A 26,644-nucleotide genomic window follows, 5' to 3' on the forward strand; every position below is an offset into this window, starting at 1 on the left:
TGTGTGGCATTGATATATGCACCAGCCTGATTATATTTGATCATATTCTGTTTTTTTTGTTTGTTCTGTTTTTGTTTGTTTTTAACTTTTTCTTTTTCTTTTTTTTATCTCTTTCTTTTTTCATTCTTTCCCATTCTTTTCCCCTGGTTTCAGGTCTTTTCTGATTTTTTAGAGTTTATTTTCTGGGGACGTTGTTAACCTTTTAGCATTTTGTTCTTTCATTCATCTATTCTCCTCTGGACAAAATGACAAGATGGAAAAAATCATCTCAACAAAAAGAACAAGAAGTAGTACCGTCTGCCAGGGACCTACTCAATATGGACATTAGTACGATGTCAGACCTAGAGTTCAGAATCATGATTTTAAAGATACTAGCTGGGCTTGAGAAAAGCATGGAAGTTATTAGAGAAGCCCTTTCTGGAGAAATAAAAGAACTAAAATCTAACAAAGTCGAAATCAAAAAGGCTATTAATGAGGTGGAATAAAAAATGGGGGCACTACAGAAAGGACTGGCATGATATCTTCAGAGCACTAAACGAGAAAAATATGCAGCCAAGAATACTAAATCCAGCTAGGCTGTCATTGAAAATTGAAGGAGAGATAAAAAGCTTCCAGGAAACACAAAAACTAAAGGAATTTGCAAACTCAAAACCAGCCCTCCAAGAAATATTGAAAGGGGTCCTCTAAGCAAAGAGAGACCCTAAAAGCAGTATAGATCAGAAAGGAACACAGACAATATAAGGTAACAGTCACCTTACAGGCAATACAATGGCACTAAATTCATATCTTTCAATAGTTACCCTGAATGTAAATGGCCTCAATGCCCCAATCAAAAGACACAGGCTAGGGCACCTGGGTGGCTCAGTCATTAAGCGTCTGCCGTCGGCTCAAGTGATGATCCCAGGGTCCTGGGATCGAGTCCTATGTCAGGCTCCCTGCTCAGCGTGAAGCCTGCTTCTCCCTCTCCCACTCCCCCTGCTTGTGTTCCTGCTCTCACTCTCTCTCTCTGTCAAATAAATAAATAAAATCTTTAAAAAAAAAACACAGGCTATCAGATTGGATTAAAAAACAAGACCCATCAATATGCTGTCTGCAAGAGACTCATTTTAGACCAAAAGTCACCCCCAGATTGAAAGTGAGGGGTTGGAAAACTATTTACCATGCTAATGGACACCAAAAGAAAGCAGGGGTGGCAATCCTTATATCAGACAAATTAGATTTTAAAACAAAGACTGTAATAAGAGGTGAGGAAGGACACTAAGTCCTACTTAAAGGGTCTATCCAACAAGAAGATCTAACAATTGTAAATATCTATTCCCCTAACTTGGGAGCAGCCAATTATATAAGGCAATTAATAATAAAATTAAAGAAACACATTGACAACAATACAAAAATAGTGGGGGATTTTAACACCCCCCTCACTGAAATGGACAGATCATGTAAGCAAAATATCAACAAGGAAATAAAGACTTTAAATGACACACTGGACCAAATGGACTTCACAGACATATTCAGAATATTCCATCACAAAGCAACGGAATACACATTCTTCTCTAGTGCCCATGGAACATTCTCCAGAATTGATCACATCCTAGGTCACAAGTCAGGTCTCAACCAGTACCAAAAGTTTGGGATTATTCCCTGAATATTTTCAGACCACAATGCTTTGAAACTAGAACTCAATCACAAGAGGAAAGTCGGAAAGAACTCAAATACGTGGAGGCTAAAGAGCATCCTACTAAAAAATGAATAGGTCAACCAGGAAATTAAAGAAGAATTAAAAAAATTAATGGAAACGAATGAAAATGAAAACACAACTGTTCAAAATCTTTGGGATGCCACAACGGCAGTCCTAAGAGGAAAGTATATAGCAATACAAGCCTTTCTTAAGAAACAAGAAAGGTCTCAAATACACAACCTAACCCTACACCTAAAGGAGCTAGAGAAAAAACAGCAAATAAAGCCTAAACCTAGCAAGAGAAGAGAAATAATAAAGATCAGAGCAGAAATCAATGAACTAGAAACCAAAAGAACAGTAGAAGAGATCAACGAAACTAGGAGCTGGTTCTTTAAAAGAATTAACAAGATTGATAAACCCCTGGCTAGACTTATCAAAAAGAAAAGAGAAATGATCCAAATCAACAAAATCATGAATGAAAGAGGAGAAATCACAACCAACACCATAGAAATAAAATTATAAGAACATATTATGAGCAACTCTATGCCAGCAAATTAGATAACCTGGAAGAAATGGATGAATTCCTAGAGCTGTATCAACTACCAAAATTGAACCAGGAAGAAATAGAAAACCTGAACAGACCTATAACCACGAAGGAAATTGAAGCAGTCATCAAAAATCTCCCAACAAATAAAAGTCCAGGGCCAGATGTCTTCCCAGGGGAATTCTACCAAACATTTAAAGAAGAATTAATACCTATCCTACTGAAACTGTTCTAAAAAGTAGAAATGGAAGGAAAACTTACAAACTCATTTTATGAGGCCATCGTTACCTTGATCCCAAAACCAGACAAAGACCCCATCAAAAAGGAGAATTACAGACCAATATCCTTGATGAACATGGATGCAAAAATTCTCTCCAAAATACTAGCAAATAGGATCCAACAGTACATTAAAACGATTATTCACCACGACCAAGTGGAATTTATCCCTGGGCTGCAAGGTTGGTTCAACATCCACAAACCCATCAACATGATACAATACGTTAACAAAAGAAAGAACAAGAATCATATGATCCTCTCAATAGATGCAGGAAATCATTTGACAAAGTACAGCATCCTTTCTTGATCAAAACTCTTCAGAGTTTAGGGATAGAGGGTACATACCTCAACATCATAAAATCCATCTATGAAAAACCTACAGCGAATATCATTCTCAATGGGGAAAACCTGAGAGCTTTCCCCCTAAGGTCAGGAATGCGGCAGGGATGTCCACTCTCACCACTGCTATTCAACATAGTATTAGAAGTCCTAGCCACAGCAATCAGACAACAAAAATAAATCAAAGGCATCCAAATCGGCAAAGAGGAAGTCAAACTCTCACTCTTTACAGATGATATGATACTTTATGTGGAAAACCAAAAGACTCCAACCCAAAACTGCTAGAACTCATTCAGGAATTCAGTAAAGTGGTAGGATATAAAATCAATGCACAAATCAGTGGCATTCCTATACACCAACAACAAGACAGAAGAGAGAGAAATTAAGGAGTTGATCCTGTTTAAAATTGCACCCAAAACCATAAGATACCTAGGAATAAATCTAACCAAAAGACAATGGATCTTTATTCAGAAAACTATTAAATACTCATGAAAGAAATTGAGGAAGACACAAAGAAATAGAAAAACGTTCCATGCTCATGGATTGGAAGCACAAACATTGTGAAGATGTCAATGCTACCTAGAGCAATCTACACATTCAGTGCACTCCCCATCAAAATACCATCCACTTTTTTCAAAGAAATGGAACAAATAATCCTAAAATTTGTATGGAACCAGAAATGACCCCGAATAGCCAGAGGAATGTTGAAAAAGAAAAGGAAACCTGGTGGCATCACAATTCCGGACTTCCAGCTCTATTACAAAGCTGTCATCATCAAGACAGTATGGTACTGGCACAAAAACAGACACATAGATCAATGGAACAGAATAGAGAGCCCAGAAATGGACCCTCAACTCTATGGTCAACTCATCTTTGACAAAGCAGGAAAGAAAGTCCAATGGAAAAAAGACAGTCTCTTCAACAAATGGTGTTGGGAAACTTGGACAGCCACATGCAGAAGAATGAAACTGGACCATTTCCTTACACCACACACAAAAATAGACTCCAAATGGTTGAAAGACCTCAATGTGAGACAGGAGTCCATCAACATCCTAAAGGAGAACACAGGCAGCAATCTCTTCGACCTCAGCTGCAGCTACTTCTTCCTAGAAACATCGCCAAAGACAAGGGAAGCAAGGGCAAAAATGAACTACTGGGATTTCATCAAGATAAAAAGCTTTTGCACAACAAAAGAAACAGTCAACAAAACCAAAAGACAACCGACAGAATGGGAGAAAATATTTGCAAATGACATATCAGATAAAGCGCTTTTATCCAAAATCTATAAAGAACTTATCAAACTCAACATCCAAAGAACAAACAATCCAATTAAGAAATGGGCAGAAGACATGAACAGACATTTTTCCAAAGAAGACATCCAAATGGCCAACAGACACATGAAAAATTCTCAACATCCCTGGGCATCAGGGAAATCCAAATCAAAACCTCAATGAGATACCACCTCACACCAGTCAGAATGGCTAAAATTAACAAGTCAGCAAATGACAGATGTTGGCAGGAATGCAGAGCAAGGGGAATCCTCCTACACTGTTGGTGGGAATGCAGGCTGGTGCAACCACTATGGAAAACAATGTGGAGGTTCCTCAAAAAGTTGAAAATAGAGCTACCTTATGATTCAGCAATTGCACTACTGGGTATTTACCCCAAATATATAAATGTAGGGATCCGAAGGGGTACATGCACCCCAGTGTTTATAGCAGCAATGTCCACAACAGCCAAACTGTGGAAAGAGCCAAGATGTCCATTGACAGATGAATGGATAAAGAAGATGTGGTATATATACCCAATGGAATATTATGCAGCCATCAAAATCAATGAGATCTTGCCATTTGCAATGATGTGGATGGAACTGGAGTGTGTTATGCTGAGCTAAATAAGTCAATCAGAAAAAGACTTGTATCATATGACCTCACTGATATGAGGAATTCTTAATCTCAGGAAACAAACTGAGGGTTGCTGAAGTGGTGGTGGGTGGGAGGGATGGGTTGACTGGGTGATAGGCATTGGGGAGGGTATGTGCTATGGTGAGTGCTGTGAATTGTACAAGACTGTTGAATCACAGATCTGTACCACTGAAACAAATAATGTAATATATGTTAAGAAAAAAAAATGAAGAAGAAGAAGATAGGAGGAGGGGAAGAATGAAGGGGTGTAAACCGGAGGGGGAGATGAACTATGAGAGACGATGGACTCTGTAAAACAAACTGAGGGTTCTAGAGGGGAGGTGGGTGGGGGATGGGTTAGCCTGGTGATGTGTATTGAAAAGGGCACGTTCTGTGTAGAGCACTGGGTGTTATGCACAAACAATGAATCATGGAACACTACATCAAGAACTAATGGTGTAATATATGGTGATTAACATAACAATAAAAATTTAAAGAATAAAAAAGTTTAAAAATAAATAAATACATATAAATAAATAAATAAATAAATAAATAAATAAATAAATAAATAAATAAATAAAACATGTCTAAAAAAAGAGTACACCTATCCTAATGAACACTGAATAATGTATAGAATTTTTTGGCAGGAGGAAATGTGTGATTTTTTTAGTAAAGAATGTCAAGAAATTTTCCCTGAGAATGGCACATATTATGACCTCAAGAAAGAGCAAAGGTAAGGAAGATATGTATGGGAGAGAGTTTTTCCAGAAGGAAAACACATGCAGAGGCCTTGTTGCCGGAAAGAACGAAATTGATTTAAGAAACTGAAATAAAAACAATGAGGTTGTAATTATGGGAAAATATGGTGAAAATGGAGCTGGAGAAATGGGTCAGGCCATTCCACTCAGAGCCTGTAGCAATTTGTTAGGATTTTGGTCTTCATTCTAAGAGTAATATGAAGAAAGCATTAAAGTGTTATTAGGAAAAGACAAGGTTGTGTGAAATGATCAAATTCATGTTTTGGGAAGGCCACTTTGGCAGCAGTGTGGAGAACATGTGGAGTATGAATTCAGAAGTAACTAGTAGAAGATCCTTCTATTAATTAAAGTAAGAGATTAAGGTTTTGCCAGTGCAATTGGAAATAATATTCAAAATAGTAACAACATATTTAAGAGATATTTAGGAGTTAGTTATCACTGACAGGATATGGTGATAGATTATATTTGGGTAAGGGAGAGAAAAATCTTGAGAATAATTTTCAGGTCTCTAGATAAATGTTGGATACATTCACTGAGCAAAACTCTAGAAAAGAAACAGATTTAAAGATCAATAACATGTTGAGCAATACTGAGATGGTGGTGCTTTGGGGGCTTTGAGTGGAAAAGCCAAGTAGACATTTGAATATAGATGTCTGCTGTTCATAAGAATAACTTGGCTAGAGTTTTAATTCTGGGAATTTCAATATATGCATGATCATTAAAGCCAAGATTTTGGATAAGATCACCTACATAGAGAGTAAATATAGAGGGAACAGATAATAAAATACAATAGAAGGGCCTGAGACTCACTATGGACTCAGGGGCACTTGGTCTGTCTTTAGAAGAAGCATATGGATTCTGCGGGGTCCTAGTGTGGCAGCTAAGGGACTGCTATCCAATATGCTGAGCTCCTAAGATGGACTTGGATACCTTGGGAGATGGTACATGAGGTCTGTACATAGAGGCTAGATGGTTTTCCAGCAGAGATGCTGCACAAAGTCTTCAAGCCTCAAACAAGGGAGAGATGGCACTGGACGCTCTCTAAACTGCCACTGGATCTTTTTTGTTTTTGTTTTTTGTAGTTTCAAGTTTTCATTTAAATTCCAGGTAGTTAACATATAGTAGAATATTAGTTTCAGGTGTAGAATTTAGTGATTCATCACTTTAATAAAACACCCAGTGCTCATCACAAGTGTCCTCCTTAATACCCATTTAAAAAATCCCCCTGCACACCTCCCCTCCAGGAACCCTCAGTGTGTTCTCTATAGGTATGAGTCTGTTTTATGGTTTGCTGGCACGAGCCAAGCTACTCATGCTGTTTGACAAAGTCCAAGTATGGGGGACAATCCTGAAAATGAGGAGACTCCACAGCTGGCTCCTGCTACTTCCTTTCATTTTGTTTGCAGCAATCTTTATGATCATGGGATTTTTTTCTGGGGTTTCATGATAAAATGATTTATAAATTTAGTTATGCCTATGTAAGCAATCACAATGAAACTGATTCCAAAAAGGCTGACGATGGGCCAAGAAGTAAAAATACCCAATGTCCTCCAATCTGTAAGGGAGCTGTTGGATCCAGGCCCAGTAAAAGTCGCTATTGATGAGATTCCTTGGGCACCTCTGAAACATCAGAGTTCTAGGAAAGGAAAATCTCATGTCATTCCCACAGTACAGGGACCTCCCTATGTTACTTTGATAGGATAGAGTGCACACATTGTAAGTTGCCTTGGGAGCAAGAATAAACTTTAGATAATCTTTAAGCAAGAGTAAAAATATAACTTTTTCCGCATTAGCACACAATAACAGATAGGTTACGCTTCGTCTCGCACGGTCACACTCTGTCTAGTACCTTTGTTTTTAAATCCAAAATGATTTAAGATGATTGTAATAAGATGTAAAAAATAAAATCACATGTTATGAAAGAATGGAAAAAACAAGGAAATACTCTAATGTATAAATAAAGTCCCTCCGAGGCTATCAGGAGGAGATGCTTGCAACCTGATCCTGTGTCCGTGTCTCCTCACTCTCCGACGCCATCCTTTCCTTCAAGGACCCTTCCCCTGCTGGAGCTGGACTCCGGCAGTTTGCCTCTCTTTTCCCCCCTTGTTTAATCTGTTTTGTTTCTTAAATTCCACATGAGTGAAATCACATGGTATTTGTCTTTCTTTGACTGACTTATTTCACTTAGCATAATATACTGTAACCCCATTCATCCCATTGCAAATGGCAAGACTTCATTCTTTTTTTATAGCTGAGTAGTAACACATTATATGTATAATATATAAGATTTTATATATATATATATAAAGATTATATATATATATAATCTTTTCATGTGTCTGTTAGTTAGCTGTATAGCTGTATGTCTTCTTCGGAAAAATGTCTATCCATGTCTTCTGCCCAGTTCTTAACTGGGTTATTTGTTTTGGTGGTATTGAGTTTAGTAAGTTCTTTATAGATTTCAGACACTAACACTTTATCAGATATGTCACTTGTAAATATCTTCTCCCATCCTGAAGCTTTTTTTAAAAGAAATATTTATTTATTTATCTGAGAGAGAAAGAGAGAGAGAGAAAGAGCACTTGTGGGCACAGGGTGGAGGGGCAGAGGGAAAGGTGGTGAGAATACAAGCAGACTCCATGCTGAACACAGAGCCAACCCTGGGGTTCCATCTTATGACCCCAAGATCACAACCTGAGCAGAAAAAACAGGAATCAGATGCTCAACCCAGGCACCCCTGAAGTTTTCCTTTTAGTATTGTTGATTGTTTCTTTCACTGTGCAGAACTTTTATCTTGATGAAATCCAATAATTCATTTTTGCTTTTTTCCCTTTGTTTCAGTAGATGTGTCTGGTAAGAAGTTGCTACAACTGAAGTCAAAGAGGTTGCTGCCTCTGATTTCTAGGATTTTGATGGTTTCCTGTCTCATATTTAGGTCTTTCATCCATTTATTTTTGTGTATGGTGTAAGAAAGTGGTCCAGTTTCATTATTTTGCATGTTGCTGTCCACTTTTCCCAACGCCATTTATTGAAGAGATTGTCTTTTTTTCCCATTGGATTTTCTTTCCTGCTTTATGGAATATTAGTTGTGGGTCTGTTTCTGAGTTTTCTATTCTATTCCTTTGATCTATGTGTCTGTTTTTATGCAAGTACCATACTGTCTTTATCACTAAAGCTTTGTAATATAGCATGAAGAACAGAATTGTGATGCCTCCAGGTTTGGCTTTCTTTTTAAAGATTATTTTGGCTATTTGGGGTCTTTTGTGGTTCCATACTTTTAGAATTATTTGTTTTAGCTCTGTGGAAAATGCTGGTGGAATTTTGATAAGGATTGTATTAAATGTGTAGATTGCTTTGGATACTACAGAAATTTTAACAATATTTGTTTAATAAGCATAGAATGTTTTTGTATTTATTTGTGTCATCTTTATTTCTTTCATATGTGACCTATAGTTTTCAGAGTATCGATCTTTTACCTCTTTGGTTAGGTTTATTCCTAGGTATCTTATGATTTTTGACACAATTGTAAAGGGATCAATTCTTTGATTTCTCTTTCTGCTACTTTATTATTGGTGTATAGAAATGAAACTGATTTGTGTACTTTGATTGTGAATCCTGCAACTTTACTGAATCCGTGTATCGGTTCTAGCAATTTTCTGGTGGGGTCTTTCAGGTTTTCAACAGAGTATCAATTTGTCTGCAAAGAGTGAATATTTGACTTCTTCCTTGCTGATTTGGACACCATTTATTTCTTTTTGTGTTCTGCTTGCTGAGGCTAGGACTTACAGGTATATGTTAAATAACAGTGGTGAGAGTGGACATCCCTGTCTTTTTCCTGACCCTGAGGAAAAGCTGTCAATTTTTCCCCATTGAGGGTGATATTAGCCGTGGGTCTTTCATATATGGCCTTTATTATGTGGAAGTAGAATGAGTTTGCAAGTTTTTGTTCTGTTTCTATTTTTTGCAACAGTTGTAGAGGAATAGGTATTAATTCTTCTTTAAATGTTTGGATAAAGAAGATATGGTTCGTATGCACAATGGAATATTACTCAGCCATCAAAAGGATAAATACCTATCATTTGCATTGACATGGATGGAACTGGAGGGGATTATGCTAAGTGAAATAAGTCAAGCAGAGAAAGACAATTATCATATGGTTTCACTCATATGTGGAACATAAGGAAGAGCACGGAAGACCATAGGGGAAGGGAAGGAAAACTGAATGGGAAGAAATCAGAGAGGGAGACAAACCATGAGAGACTCTGGACTCTGGGAAACAAACTGAGGGTTACAGAAGGGAGGGGCTGGGGGATGGTGTAACAGGGTGATGGGTATTAAGGAGGGCAGGTGTTGTGATGAGCACTGGGTGTTATACACAACTAATGAATCGTTGAACACTACATCAAAAACTAATGATGTACTATATGCTGGCTAACTGAAAATTAATAATAATAATAAATGTTTGGTAGAATTCACCTGGGAAGCCATCTGGCCCTGGACTCTTATTTTTCGGGAGATTTTGATTACTAATTTAATTTCCTTGCTGTTATGGGTCTGTTCAGGTTTTGTATTTTTCCTGTTTCAGTTTTGGTAGTTTTTTGTAGGAATTTATCCATTTCTTCCAGATTGCCTAATTTGTTGGCATATAATTGCTCATAATATTCTCTTATAATTGTATTCCTGTGGTGTTTGTTGTGATCTCTCCTCTTTCACTCATGATTTTACTTATTTGTGTCCTTTCTTTTTTCTTTTTGTTAAGTCTGGCTAAGGGTTTCTAAGTCTTATTAATTCTTTCCAAGAACCAGCTCCTAGTTTTATTGATTTGTTCCATTTTTTAAATTTCTATATCATTGATTTCTTCTCTAATCTTTATTATTTCTCTTCTCCTCCTGGATATAGGCTTTATTTGCTGTTCTTTTTCCAGGTCCTTTAGGTGTAAGTTTAGGTTGTGCATTTGGCAATTTTTCTTGTTTCTTGAGGAAGGTCTGTATTGTTACATAATTCCCTCTTAGGACCACATTTGCTGCATCCCAAAGGTTTTGAACTTTCATGTTTTCATTTTCATTTACTTTCATTTTTTAAAAAAATTCTTCTTTAATTTCCTGGTTGACCCATTCATTCTTTAGTAGGATGTTCTTTTACCACTGTGTATTTGTGGTACTTCCAAATTTCTTCTTGTGGTTAATTTCAAGTTTCATAGCATTGTGGTCTGAAAATATGCAGTGTATAATCTAAATATTTTTGTATCAGTTAAGACCTGATTTGTGACTCAGTATGTGATCTCTTCTGGAGAATGTTCCATGTGCACTTGAAAAGAATGTGTATTCTGCTGCTTTAGGATCAAATGCTCTGAATATATTTATTAAGTTCAACTGGTCCAGTGTGTTATTCAAAGCACTTGTTTCCTTTCTGATCTTCTGCTTCAATGATCTGTCCATTTTAGGATCTCTGTGAGTGAGATCTTAAAATCCCCTAGTATTATTGCAATATTATCAATGAGTTTATTTAGTTTTGTTATTAATTGGTTTATCATTTGGTTGCTACCAAGATAGGGGCAAGAATATTCCAATTGTTAGCTCTTCTTGTTGGATAGACCCTTTTATTATGATATAGTGTCTTTCTTCATCTCTTATTACAGTCTTAGGTTTAAGATCTAGTTTGTCTAATAACACTATAGTTACTCCAGCTTCTTTTTGATATCTATTAGCATAATAAAATGTTCTCCACCCCCTTACTTTCAATCTGGAGTTGTCTTGAGGTCTAAAATGAGTCTCTTGTAAGCAGAATATCAATAGGTCTTGTTTTTTTAAACTATTCTGATACCCTATGTCTTTTGATTAGAGCATTTAATCAATTTATATTCAGAGTAATTATTGAAAGATATGAATTCAGTGCCATTGTATTACCTGTAAAGTTTCTGTTCCTGTAGATTGTCTTTGTTCCTTTGTGGCCTTTGTTACTTTTGGGCTTTCTCTTCACTCAAAGGATCTCCTTTAATATTTCTTACAGGGCTGGTTTAGTGTTCACAAATTCCTTTAGTTTTTGTTTGTCCTGGACACTCTTTATCTCTCCTTCTATTCTGAATGACAGCCTTGTTGGACAAAGTATTCTTGGCTGCATATATTCCCATTTAGCATGTTGAATATATCATGCCACTCCTTTCTGGTCTGCCAGATCTCTGTGGACAGGTCTGCTGCCAGCCTTATTTGTCTACCCTTGTCAGTTAAGGACCTCTTGTCCTGCACTGCTTTCAGGATTTTCTCTTTATCTTTGTAATTTGCAAGCTTCAGTATAATATGTCGAGGTGTTGGCCTATTTTTGTTGATTTTGTGGGGGGTTCTCTGTGCCTCCCAAACTTGAATGCCTGTTTCCTTCCCTAGATTAGTGAATTTGTCAGGTATAATTTGTTTAAATAAACCTTCTGCCCCTTTCTACCACTCCTCATCTTCTGGGACTCTTATAATATGGATGCTATTTTGCTTTATGGAATCACTGAGGTCTCTAAGTCTCCTTTTGTGATCTAAAATGTTTGTTTCCCTCTTCTTTTCAGCTTCTTTATTTTCCATCATTTTATCTTCTATATCACTGATTCGCTCTTCTGCTTTGTTCATCCTCATTTTTAAGGCTCCTCTTGGGATTGCATCTAGATAACAGCAGTTTTAGTTCCTGCCTGACTAGATTTTAGTTCTTTTATCCATATAGTAAGGGATTCTCTAGTGTCTTCTATGCTTTTTTTCCAAGCCCAGCTAGTATATTTATAATTATTGTTTTAAATTCTAGTTCAGAAATCTTACTTATATCCATATTAATTAATTCCTCGTCAATAAGTACTACATCCTGTTCTTTCTTTTGGGGTGAGTTTCTCTTTCTCTTCATTTTGTCTAAAGAAAAAAAGAAGAAAGAAAAAGAAAAAAAGTAAAAAACAATAACAACAACAAAAACTTCAGGAAGTGTTTCTGGCATAAGCTGTATATACTTTGCTGTTGCATTTTAGCTGCTTTTTCCCATTGATATGTCATCTATAGAGGTCCTTCTTCCTGGTAGTGGGGAGTGTTTGGATCTTTAACTAGGTGTGCTTTGATTTGTTTGTGAAGATAAGCCTGGGGAAAAAAAGAAAAAAATAGTCCTGATCCAAGACTAGAGAGTAAGATCAAAAATGCAAACAAACAGAGAAACAAAAAACCTTATAAGCTGAATCCAAAGACTAAGAAAGGAAGAAGGGAAAAAGTGTAAAGAAAGAAGAAAAGAGAAAAAATTAAGCCTAATCTGAAAAACAAGAGAAGGAAACAAACCAAAAAATGAACAAAAAAATTATAAGCCTGACACCAAAAAGAAAAAAAAAAGATGAAGAGAAAAGAGAAAAAGAAAAAGTATAGATATAGATATAGATAGATATACATATCCATATACATAAAGATAAAAAATAAAAATATAAGAAAAAGAAAAAGATAAAAATTTAAAAATTAAGAAAAAAAAAAGAAGAAAAAGAAAAGAAGCAAACCTCAACCTCTTTCCCACAGAAACTGACATTTTGGAGCACTCTTTAATCAGTAGACTTAGTAAATGTGAGGGGGGCCTGTGTTCTTCTTATGTGGGATAGGACTGCTGGGCTGGCTCACAAGCTGACTTGCCCTTGTAAAGATGCCCCTCTCAGGCACAAGGGGACAGGGTTTAGCGTAGGGGACCCCAGCCTCCACTGGAGCTGCTGTATTTCTCTCTGAAGTCAGACTGTGCTAATAGTTGGGGTGAAGGACAGGTGGGGGAGGAGGAAGTATATGGCATCCCCCCTCCCTCTTGTTCCCAGTGAAGGGAACTCTTGGCCACTGCTGTTCAGGAGGTCCTCACAGAAAAGCAAACAATCTCTTATATCCTGGGTTTTCATTAGTTCTCTGCCCTTAACCTGTATGTTCCTGGGCTGTTGGTGCACCCAGTACCACAGATCTCCTATATTTTATCTCTGGCCCATGGCTGCTATTAAAAACTCCAAGTTTTAAAGGGCCTGTCAAGTTGTGGACCCCTTCCCCCCACCGAAGAGAGGCTCACAGTACACCCAGCACCATCTTGTCCCAGAAAAGCGGTCACAGTTTGCACACAGAGGCTAGAGTTTATTGTAATGCTCAGTGAAAAGCAGGAATCAGCAACTCAGTGCCCTACTCCATTCTGTCCAGAAAAGCAGTTGCACAGAGTTTTGAATCTATTGTGGCAAACAGCGACAAGCAGTGGCCAGGTTATCTGCAGTCTTCTTACATTTCTGCTCTCTGCTCAGTTCTGTCCCAGAAAAGCAGCCACTTGGTGGGTACACAGGGGTTTAAGCCTATTGTGGCTCACACTGAAAAGCTGTTAAGAGGTTATCTGACCTCTGTACACAGTTCTGTCCCTGCTGTTTAGTGCTGCTCAATGGCTCCCAGCTGGGCTTTTGTCCTTGGAGAGGCAAAATAATGCTATTCCAAATGTGCTCTGGGAAGGGTAGCAATCTCTCCCAGTGAGACCCAGGGGATCTCCTCACCATGGCTTATTGTGCAATCCTTACCTGCTGTGCTCTCTCTCCTGCTCTCTCCCTCTTCCTGACTTTGCTCTGCAAAAAGGGTTTCCTTCCCTTGGCAACCCTGAGGCTTTTCTCTCCCCCAATTCATGACTCTGAACCTCGCATCTGCCATGTTCTCTCCCTCTAACTGTGCAGGTTGTTTTCTTAATTCTCAGCTTATATTCCTAGTTGTTCAAAATAGTTGGTTGTTGCTCTAGCTCTGTTTGAGGGACTAGGCAAGCTCAGGGTCCCACTACTACTCCACCATCTTCTGTAGAAAGCTCATATGTATAATTTAAGAAACAAAACACATGAGCAAAGGGAAAAAAAGAGAGATTGGCAAACAAAGAAACAGACTCTTAACTATAGAGAACAAACTGGTGGTTAACAGAATGGAGGTGACGGGGGTGGGAGGGATGGGGTGGTTGGGTGGTGGACATTGGGGAGGGTGAGTGCTATGAATTGTGTACGACTGATGAATCACAGACCTGTATCCCTGAAACAAATAATACATTATATGTTAATAAAAACAATTAAAAAAATAAAATCATCATTAAAAAAGAGTGGAGGTGAGTGGGGGGATGGGTTAAATAGGTCATGGGCATTAAGGAGTACACTTTTTGTGATGAGCACTAGGTGTTGTATGGAAGTGTTGAATCACTACATTGTGCACCTGAAACTAATATTACACTGTATGTTAACTTACTGGAATTTAAATTAAAAAAACTTTAAAAAAACTCCATAAAAATTTAAAACTTTTGTGCTTCAAAGGACATCAATAGCATGTAAAGACATCCTATAGAATGGTAAATAATTTTTGCAAGTCATGTCTCTGATATGGGACTTGTGGCATGAATACACAAAGATTTCTTACAACTAAACAATTCAAGTATGAATAGCCTAATATAAATATGGACAAAAGACTTACATAGAGATTTCTGTAAAGATATACAAATACTCAGTAAGAACAAAAAGATACTCAAAATCATTAGTCATTAGGAAAATGTAAATCAAAATCATACTGTAATACCACTTAATGATCTCTAAAAGAAGTAGTAATAGGAGAACAGACATTAACAAATGTGGTGAGGATATGAATAAATCACAACCTTTATACACTGCTCATAATATTTTATAATGGGATTTATACTTTACAAAAGAGTCTGGAAGTTTCACAAAAGATTAAACATAGAGTTACCATATGACTTAGCAAGTCCATTGCTAGGCATGTATCCAAGTGAATTAATGACATATGTCCACACAAAAATCCCACACTAATGTTAATAACAGTATTATTCTAATAACCAAAAAGTGTAAGTCACCCAGATAACCACCAGTCAGTGAGTGGATAAATAAAATGTAGTTTATTCATGCAATGAAATATTATTTGACAATATAGCAAATGAAGTCCTAATAAATGCTACAACATGGCTGAACCTTGAAAATGTTATATTAGTAAAAAATAAATCATGAATGACTACATATTGTCTAATTCCATTTATATGAGATGCTAAAATAGATAAATTCATAGAAAAAAGAAGGAAAAAAATATTGTTGGTTGCCTATGGCTGAAAGAATGAGGAGAAAATGGGAGGAACTGCTAATGAATGCAGTGGTATCTTTTAAGATGATAAAACTGTTTGAGAATTGATTGTGATGGGGGCTCCCAGGTGGCTTAGTCGGTTAAACACTGGACTCTTGATTTCAGATCAAGCATGATCTCAGGGTTTTGAGATTGAGCCCTGTGTGGGGCTCTGTGCTCAGTGAAGAGTCTGCTTGAGATTCTCTCTCTCCCTCTCCCTCTGCCCCTCCCCTGCTTGCTCTTTCTCACTCTTAAATAAAATAAAATAAAATAAAATAAAATAAAATAAAATAAAATTAATTGTGATGATTACAAAACTCTGTGAATATATTAAAATCTATTTGATCATGGACTTTAAATAGGTGAATTACATAAATTGTAAGCCTGTAAATCTGTTATTAAATATAGCATAAAAGGAATAAAAAACTTAATAATAAAATCAAAAAAAGCACAAAACTTATACACTGAAAACTGTAAAACATTTTTTTTGAAGAAAGAAAAGAAGAAAACTAAATAAAAGGAAATACAGCATATGTTCATGGATTAGAAAATGATCTCATTAAAATGTCAATATTTCCCCAAATTGATCTGCATATTCACTGAAATTTTTATTAAAATTCCAGCTTGATTCTTTTTTGCAGAAATTTATAAGATCTAAGTTCATATGAGAATGCAAGAGACCTAGCTTAGTCAGAATAATCTTGAAAAAGTAGAAACATGTTGGAATATTCATTTTTTCCAATTTCAAGATTAAGTATAAAAATATAATAGTTAAGACAATGTGATAATGACAAAAGGATAGACATATAAATCAATGGAATTGAATTTAGGATCAAGAAACTTACCCTCACATTTATGGTCAATTGGTTTTCAACACTGGTGCCAAGATAACTCAAAGGAGAAAGAATAGTCTTTTCAACAAATGATTCTGGAACAACTGGTAATCCACTTGTGCAACAATGAGGTCTGACCCCAAGCTCACACCATACAGAAAAATTAACTAAAAACGAATCATAGACCTAAATGTAGGAAACAAAACCATAAAACTCTTAAAAGAAACCAGCAATAAATCTTTATGACTTTTGTTAGACAAAGACTTCTTAATTACGACACCAAAAGCACAAATTACAAAAGAAATATGGATAAATTGGATTTCTTCAAAATTAAAATACTGTGTGCTTCAAATAACACCATCTCTACAGGAAGGATGGAACCAGGGATTGGTGTTAGTCAGTTTGGGCTGCTATAACAAAATGCACATACTGGGTGTCTTTAACAATAGCCATTTATTTCTTCCAGTTCTGGAGGCTAGAAAGTCCAAGATCAAGGTACTAGCAGATATAGATCTTGTTGAGGGACATTTTCATGGTTTGTAGACAACCCCCGTTGCTATATGCTTGCATGGTTTTTCCTCAGTGCACATGCATGGAAAGAAAAAAAGAGAGCTCTTCTGTCTCTTTCTCTTATAAAGGTACTACTTCCATCATGACGGTACCACCCCAATGACCTCATCTAAATTTACTTTCCAAATGCCCACCTTCTAAATACCATCAAAATGGGGGTTAAGGCTTCAACATGTGGAGTTTGAGGGAGAGAAAAACATGTAGTCCATAACAGTATCCTCAGAATGTTAGAGGAGAATAGGCTTTTACAGACCCTACAGTCAAATATCTTCACTCAACAAATGAAGGTTTTGAGGCCTATAGAGGGAAAAAGACTCATCCAAGGTTACAAAATAGAGACTAGCTTCCAGGTGTTTTGATGCTCATTCCATATTCATTAAACACACCCCTTTTGGAAGTGTGTTGATCCCAGTGTATATCTTTGCTTTTAATATGCAATTATTCATTAAATTAAAAAAATCATTTGTACTAGTTCACACAAATCATTATTTTATTGGTATCTCATCCATAGCAGTTTCAACTTCCCTATACATACTGGATAAAGCTTCTCAGAAATGTCACAGGCAGTTGGAATGGTGGTCTTTCTTTTGAGAGTATGTGATATCCCAAATTCCCCTTTGAACATTCCCTTCTCTTTAAATATTTTTTTAAAGATTTTATTTATTTATTTGAGAGACAGAGAGAATGAGAGAGAAAGCACATGAGATGGGCGGAGGGTCAGAGGGAGAAGCAGACTCCCTGCTGAGCAGGGAGCCCGATGCGGGACTCGATCCCGGGACTCCAGGATCATGACCTGAGCCGAAGGCAGTCGCTTAACCAACTGAGCCACCCAGGCGCCCCCCTTCTCTTTAAAACCAAAAACAAAAAGACACTAAATCCCACCCTCCTAGTTACTCATGGACATTTATCCAGCAAATATCTCTCTCTTTCATTGCCCACATTCCCTTCTCTGCTGCATCATTTTCATCAGTATATCATTGGCATATACATGTATGTGTATATACATAAATATATACATAAAATTAATATATGTATATATGTATTTAAATTCATATTTATATATTTATGTATATATAAATATATACACACATGTATACAAAATATATATAGTAAAAGTTATTATATATACATACTGTGCACTATACTCCCACATTTTATCTCAAGCCAGAACCCTTCCTACAAACTATGTACTAATATCCAACTGTATACTATAAATCTCCTTTTGGATGTCTAGTAGACATCTCACACTTATCATATCAAAGTATAATATCTTCATATCCCCCAATATTCCCTCTAGTTTCCCTCACCTTATTTAATGCCAATCTTAGCCTTTTAGTTGTTTAGGTCAAAAAGCTTAGAGTCATCTTTGACTTGTGTCTTTCTCACTTCTTACAGTCAATACATCAAAAATCAATAAATTCTGTCTTCTCTGCCTTCAAAATATCTCCCAAATCCCATGACTTCCCACCACGTTTATCACTATCACTCTGGTCTAAGATATCATCAATTTCCTCTGGACTATTACAATACCCACTTTATTGATCTCTTTGCTTTGATACCTGCCTAAATATTCCTCCTCCTCATATTCACAGTGCTATTCTCTCATTTTCTTCCTTATATGCTTAATATTGCCTTATAAGAAAGGAATTCCATAAAAGCCCAATATCAAATGATATCTTTCAGCCACTCACTATCTATTCACATTACTCTACGTTGCTCTATAGAACTTAAAATCACCTGACAGTATATTTAGCAAAATATAAGCTCCATGAGGGCAGGAACTTTGTTTCATTCACATCCAGAATCCCAAGAGTCTAGAACAGTGCCTAACTCAGAGTGTTACCTACTTAGTTAGGTGTTTCATCTCCAGTTGTGGGCAGGAGATGGAGGAATTGCATTTTTCACAACAATCTAGGAGAGAGGGATTCTTTAACTTAATGTGTCTGACAGGCATATTGCTATGTTGTTTTCATTTTCCTTATTTATACATTAGAGCCTTTTCAATTCCCACCCTCCCTTGCATTGAAGTAAGTCAAATGACTAGTTCCCATGTCTAGGTGGAATCTAGGTGGAAGCAATATAAGGTATTTCTAGGCCAATACCCAATGAGATCCTTCTCATCTTTCTCTCTTCCAACTGTGCAACTAGAATCAAAGGACTCTAAGATAATAAAGCTACACAATGAAAGGAACTTTGATTCCTTGTTTGCCATATGGAAAAGAGCATCTCAAGAGAACCATTGAATGGAGTATAGTGTGAATCAAAATAAAGTTTTTTATTTTTCTAAACCATTGAGATGTGGACTCATTTGTTATGGTAGCTAGTATTAGCCAATTTTTTTCAAGGTGTAATTATTGAAGTCCTCTCCTTTCCTGGCGTCAGTGCAAATAAACTAAAACAGCTGGAATTGAATTCTCCAAGAGCTCTGTCCAATTGTTTGTATAGCATTCTGAACACACACAAATTCAACCTGAGAAGTAAGAAGATTTATTTGGATCTCCACAAGCAGAAAAATGACTACTTTTTGCAAGGTAGAAAGTGCAGAACCTTGAATCTTCAGGGGAAATATCAGAAGATAAACGGAGGGGGGAGGGAGCCTCCATAAGCTGGCCACTAGAAAGTGATATAACACCAGAGCAAAAACTTGGGACCCATGGAAATCTGCTCTAGTGAGAGGCACTCCCTTCTGAAAAGGGCACATGGGATTAATAGGACAGAATTCTAGGTGGATCATTGTGGTCTCAGGATGCCAGGAACCGATATAGTGCCCAAGCAGTGGAGCAGGGAGACTGGTTATGGTCAGCGAGCCCAGAAGGGACTCTCAGCTCTGGTCACCTTAAACCATGAGCCAAGCCAGTAGAGAGACCACCCACTGCTTGACCACCCTGAAAAGGACTAGAAGGTGCAGGCTATTTAACATCCTAGGGGACATATAAAATGGCTTGCACCCATGACAGGGCAACAACTCTCAGGGTGGTGTGGCCCACAAAAAGACACTGGGGAAGCTCCCAGTGTGACAAAGGAGCTGCAGAAGAGGGTTCATATGTGAGCCCACAGCCACTAGCAGTTGCAGAGTCACAAAGTACAGAGACCCTCGAGGGTCCCCGTAACTCAACCAGGAGAAGTGCAGCCAGTGGAAGCCGTGGGATTCAGCAGTTTGTCACATAAAGAGCCCACACCCATGACTGTACAACAGCTCTCAGGGTGATGTAACTCCTAAAGGGACACTGGGACAGCACCCAGCATGACCTGAGAGCTACATGTGCAAGTCCATAGCCACTAGCAATTGCAGTCACAAAGCACAGAGATGCTCAGTGGGTCCTGGTGACTCCCCTGGGAGAGATGCAGTGGGCATGAATTGCATGAGTCTCTGGAGTTTGGTACGCACAGAGGTGAAGAAGGTTTGACCTGGAGGATTTGTTGAGGGGAGGGACCATGACATTGTGGTTCTGGGTCTGAGATTCCTACATGGCCATATTTGCTCTGACCCTCCAAAGAGAAGCTGAAAGACGCCAGGGAATAAAAACCACACAGACAATCAGCTCACATAAAGACCAGCCCCCTGACAAGGGGTGGGGCAACTCCACCTAGGCAAAGATGCCTGAGAAGCCCAGCAGCAGCCCCCCCCCCCCAGAGGACAGACTGGAAGAACAAGAGAATGATGAGCTTATTTCCCACAGGACTATAAAAAAACTCCAGCACCAGGGGAAAATAACATAAGGAGCTCCAGGTGTTCCCTCACAGCTCATGTATACTTCCAGCTAAAATTTTACATTTCTTTTTTAGTTTCTTTTCTTATTCTTTTTTCTTTTTTTTTTTTACCCTGTTCCCATTTCAAGTAGATTATATCCTAACCTGTTTTTAACTTTTTTTTTCACATATATGTTTTATAGATTTATGCCCCATACTATCCCATTTTTCACTCTATTCAAAATTGAATCAGATAAAATTATCTGATTTATTCTGATTTCTGTGCAATTTTGGGATATTGTGTCTTCTAACACATAGACCAAAAATCTATCAGGAACAGGCCAATCACCTTGCTTTGTCTGACCTAAGAGATTATAATCTCTCTCCCCAACACCTCCCATTTTTTTTCTTTCTTTTTACTGTTTTGGATCATCTTGGCTTTGGTTGAGAATCTGTGGTACCTTTTGACCACTTTGGATTTTTTTGTAGATGCATTTCTTGGGTTGTGGTTGGTATTTCAGACTCTGTTCATTTGCTCAACCATCCCTTGACAGAATGACTAGGAGGAGGAACTCCCAACAAAGAAAAGAAACAGACACAATGTTCTCTGCCACGGATCTAATGGATATGGATATAAACAAGATGTCAGAGATAGAGTTCAATATAGCAATCATGAACTTAATAGCTAGGCTTGAAAAAAACGTCAGAGACAATATAGAATCTCTAAGGGCAGAAATACGATCTAATCAGGCCGAACTTAAAAATGCTGTAAATGAGATGCTGTCTAAACTAGATACTCTAACAGCCAGGGTAAATAAGGCAGAAGAACGAATTAGTGATTTAGAAGATAAGCTGACAGAAAGGAAGGAAGTCAAAGAAGATAAGGGTAGGCAGCTAGAAGCTCATGAGAATGGACTTAGAGAGATCAATGAGGACATGAAACATTCCAATGTCAGAATTGTCAGGATCCCTGAGGGGTTGGAGAGAGAAGACTAGAAGGCATATTTGAGTAAATCATAGCTAAGAACTTCCTTAATCTGAAGAAGGAAACAAGCATTTTTATCCAAGAGGCAGAGAGAAGTCCTCCCAAAATTAATAAAAATAGATCAACTCTCAGACATGTAATAGTGAAACATTCAAATCTTAGAGTCAAGGAAGCTATCCTGAGAGCAGCTAGAGGGAAGATTATTTATGTGTGGAGGGAGGAACATTAAAATAACATCAGATCTATTAACAGAGACATGGCAAGACATATTCAGGGTACTAAATGAGAAGAACATACCCCCCAAAATACTTTATCTAGCAAAACTGTCATTCAGAATGGGCGGAAAGATAAAGAGCTTCCAGGACTGGCAGAAAGTGAAAGAATATGTGACCACCAAGCCAGCCCTGCAAAAAACATTAAGGGGGATTCTATAAAAGAATAAAGACCCCAAGAGTAATATAGACCAGATATTTACAGAGACAATCTACAGAAATAGACTTTATAGGCAATACAATGACACTAAATTCATATATTTCAAAATTTACTCTCAAAGTGAATGGGCTGAATGCTCCCATCAAAAGGCACAGGGTTTCAGACTAGGAAAAAAAAAAGCAGGAACATCCATATGCTGTCTGCAAGAGAATCATTTTGAACCTAAAGACACCTCCAGATTGAAAGTGAGAGGATAGAGAACGATTTATCATGGCAACGGACCTCAAAAGAAAGCTGGGGTAGCAATTCGCATGCCAGACAAATTAGATTTTAAATCAAGACTGTGGTAAGAGATGTAGAGGTACACTATATCATACTTAAAGTGTCTATCCAACAAGAAAAATACAATTGTAAATATCTATGCCCCCAACATGGGAGCAGCCAACTACATGAACCAACTAATAACCAAAATAAAGAATCATATTGATAATAATACATTAATAGTAGGAGACTTCAACACTTCAGTCACAGCAATATACAGATCATCTAAGCAGAAGATCAACAAAGAAACAAGGGCTTTGAAGGATTCATTGGACTAGATGGACTTTATAGGTATATAGAGAACATTCCATCTTAAAACAACAGAATAGTCATTCTTCTCGAATGCACACGGAACTTTCTCCAGAAATAGATCACATACTGGGTCAAAAATCAGGTCTCAGCCAATACCAAAAGATTGAGATTATTCCCTGTATATTTTCAGAACACAATGCATTGAAACTGGAACTCCACCACAAGGAAAAATTTGGAAGGAATGCAAACACTTGGAGGTTAAAAAACATCCTTCAAAAAGGATGAATGGGTCAACCAGGACTTAAAGAGGAACTTAACCAGTTCATACAAACCAACTAAAATGAAAATACATCAGGTCAAAACCCATGGGATACTGCAAAGACGGTCCTTAGAGGGAAGTACATAGCCATCCAAGCCTCTCTCAAAAGATTAGAAAAATTCCAAATGAACAAGCTAACCTTATAGCTAATGGACCTAGAGAAAGAACAGCAAATAAAGCATAAACCAAGCAGGAGAAAATAAATAATAACGATTACAGCAGAAATTAATAAAATAGAAACTAGAACAGTAGAACAGATCAATGAAACCAGAAGCTGGTTCTTTGAAAGAATTAATAAGATGGATAAACCTCTGGCCAGAATTATCCAAAAGAAAAGAGAAAGGACCTAAATTAATAAAATCATGAGTGGAAGGGGAGAAATCATGAGCAATATCAAGGAAATAGAGGCAATTATTAGAACATTATCAGCAGCTATATGCCAACAAACTAGGCAATCTAGAAGAAATGGATGCATTCTTGGACTCTTATGAATTACCAAGGCTGAAACAGGAAGAAATAGACAATCTGAACAGACCAATAACCAGAAAGGAAATTGAAAGAGTAATCAAAAGCCACCCAAAAAAGAAGAGTCCAGGGCCAGCTGGCTTCCCAGGAGAATTCTACCAAATATCTAAAGAAGAAATCAGACCTATTCTACTGAAGCTGTTCCAAGAAAGGGAAATAGAAGGAAGACTTCAAAACTCATTCTATGAGGCCAGCATTACCCTGATCCCAAAACCAGACAAAGAACCCATCAAAAAGAGAATTACAGACCACTATCCGTGATGAACATGGATGCCAATATACTCAACAAGATCCTTGCCAATAGGATCCAACAGTACATTAAAAGGATTATTCACTATGACCAGGTGGGGTTTATTCCTCGGATGTAATGGTGGATCAACATTTGCAAATTAATCAACGTGATAGACCACATTAACAAAAGAGACAGGAAGCATATGATCCTCTCAATTAATGCAGAAAAATCATTTGACAAAATACAGCATCCTGTACTGATTAAAACTCTTCAAATGCAGGGATAGAGGGAACATACCTCAATATCATAAAAGCCATGTGTGAAAAGCCCACAGTGAATATCATTCTCAATGGGGAAAAACTGAGAGCTTTTCCCTTAAGGTCAGGAACACAGTAGGGATTCCCACTCTCACCACTTTTGTTCAACATAGTACTGGAAGTCCTAGCCTCAGCCAACAGACAACAAAAAGAAATAGAAGGTATTCAAATTGACAAAGAAGAAGTCAAACTTTCTCTCATTACAGATGATATGGTACTTCATGTGGAAAACCCAAAAGACTCCACCCCAATTCAGCAACATTTCAGGATACAAAATCAATGCACAGAAATCAGTTGTATTTCTATACACCAATGGTGTGACTGAAGAAAGAGAAATTAAGGAATGGATTTCATTTACAGTAGCACCAAACACCATAAGATACCTAGGAATAAACCTAACCCAAAAGGTAAACGATCTATACTCTAGAAACTACAGAACACTTATGAAAGAAATTGAAGAAGACACAAAGATATGGAACAACATTCTATGATCATGGATTGGAGGAATAAATATTGTTAAATCGTCTATATTGCCCAGAGCAATCTACACTTTCAATGCAATACCTGTCAAAATACCGTCGACATTTTTCACGGAATTGGAACAAACAATTCTAAAATTTGTATGGAACCAGAAAAGACCCCGAATCACTAGGGAATAGTTTAAAAAGAAAACCAAAACTGGGGGCATCACAATGCCTGACTTCAACCTCTATTACAAAGCTGTGATCATCAAGACAGCACGGTATTGGCAGAAAAACGAACATATAGATCAATGGAACAGAATAGAGAACCCAGAAATGGACCCTCAACTCTATGGTCAACTAATCTTTGACAAATCATGAATGAATATCCAATGAAAAAAGAGCCTCTTAAATAAATGGTGCTGTGAAAATTAGACTGCCACATGTAAAATAATTAAGCTGGATCATTCTCTTACACCATACACAAAGATATACTCAAAATGGATGAAAGGCCTCAATGTGAGACAGGAATCCATCAAAATCCTAGGGAAGAACATAGGCAGTAACCTCTTCAACATTGGCTACAGTGACTTCCTTCAAGACATGTCTCTAAAGGCAAGGGAAACAAAAGCAAAAATGAACTTTTGGGACTTCATCAAGATAGAAAGCTTCTGCACAGCAAAAGATCAGTCAACAAAACTAAGAGGCAACCCATGGAATCAGAGAAGATATTTGCAAATGACACTACAAAGGGCTGGTATCCAAGATCTATAAAGAACTTCTCAAACTCAGCACCCAAAAAAACAAATAATCAAGTCAAAAAATGGGCATAGGACATGAACAGACACTTCTCCAAAGAAGACATACAAGTGGCTAGCAGACACATGAAAAAATGCACAACATCACTAGCCATCAGGGAAATACATATTAAAACCACAATGAGATACCACCGTACGCCAGTTAGAATGGCAAAAATTAAGAAAACAGGAAACAACAAATGTTGGTGAGGATGTGGAGAAAGGGGAAACTTCTTACACTGTTGGTGGGAATGCAAGCTGGTATAGTCACTCTGGAAAACAGTATGGAGGTTCCTCAAGATGTTAAAAATAGAGCTACCCTATGACCCAGCAATTGCACTACTAGGTATTTACCCCAAAGATACAGATGTAGTGAAAAGAAGGGCACATGCACCCCAATGTTCATAGCAGCAATGTCCACAATAGCCAAACTGTGGAAGGAGCTGAGATGCCCTTCATCCGATGAATGGATAAAGAAGATGTGGTCCATATATACAATGGAATATTACTCAGCCATCCGAAAGAATGAATACCTACCATTTGCATCTACATGGATGGAACTGGAAGGGATTATGCTAAGTGAAGTAAGTCAAGCAGAGAAAGATAATTATCATACGCTTTCACTCATATGTGGAATATAAGGAATAGGGTAGAGGACCACAGAGAAAGGGTGGGAAAACTGAATGGGAAGAAATCAGAGAGGGAGACAAACCATGAGAGACTCTGGACTCCAGGAAACTAAGAGTTAGAGAAGAGAGGGCGATGGGGGATGGGGTAACAGGGTGATGGGAATTAAGGAGGGCACGTGTGGTGATTTGCACTGGGTGTTATATGCAACTAATGAATCATTGAACATTACATCAAAAACTAATGATGTATTATATGTTGGCTAATTAAGCATAAGGAAAAAAATTATGACTGATATCCCATGGTATTTGTCTTTTTCTAACTGATTTTTTTTTTTTTGCTTAGTATTGTATTCTCTTGCTCTATCCACGTTTTCCACATGGCATGATTCATTCTTTTTTATGGCTGAATAATATTCCATGCTATTTATATAGCACATCTTCTTTACACATTCATCTGTTGATGGACACTTGGGCTGCTACCTTCATTTGGCTATGGTAAATAATGCTGCTATAAATATAAAGGGTGAACTTATCTTTTTGAACTACTGTTTCTGCATGTTTGGGGTAGATACCCAGTAGTGCAATTACTGGATCATAGCGTCATTCTATTTTTAACTTTTTGAGGAACCTCCATAATTTTCCACAGTGGCTGTGCCAGTTTGCTTCTGAACAACAA

This window comes from Zalophus californianus, chromosome X (assembly GCF_009762305.2).
Source record: "Zalophus californianus isolate mZalCal1 chromosome X, mZalCal1.pri.v2, whole genome shotgun sequence".
Classification (NCBI taxonomy): domain Eukaryota; kingdom Metazoa; phylum Chordata; class Mammalia; order Carnivora; family Otariidae; genus Zalophus; species Zalophus californianus.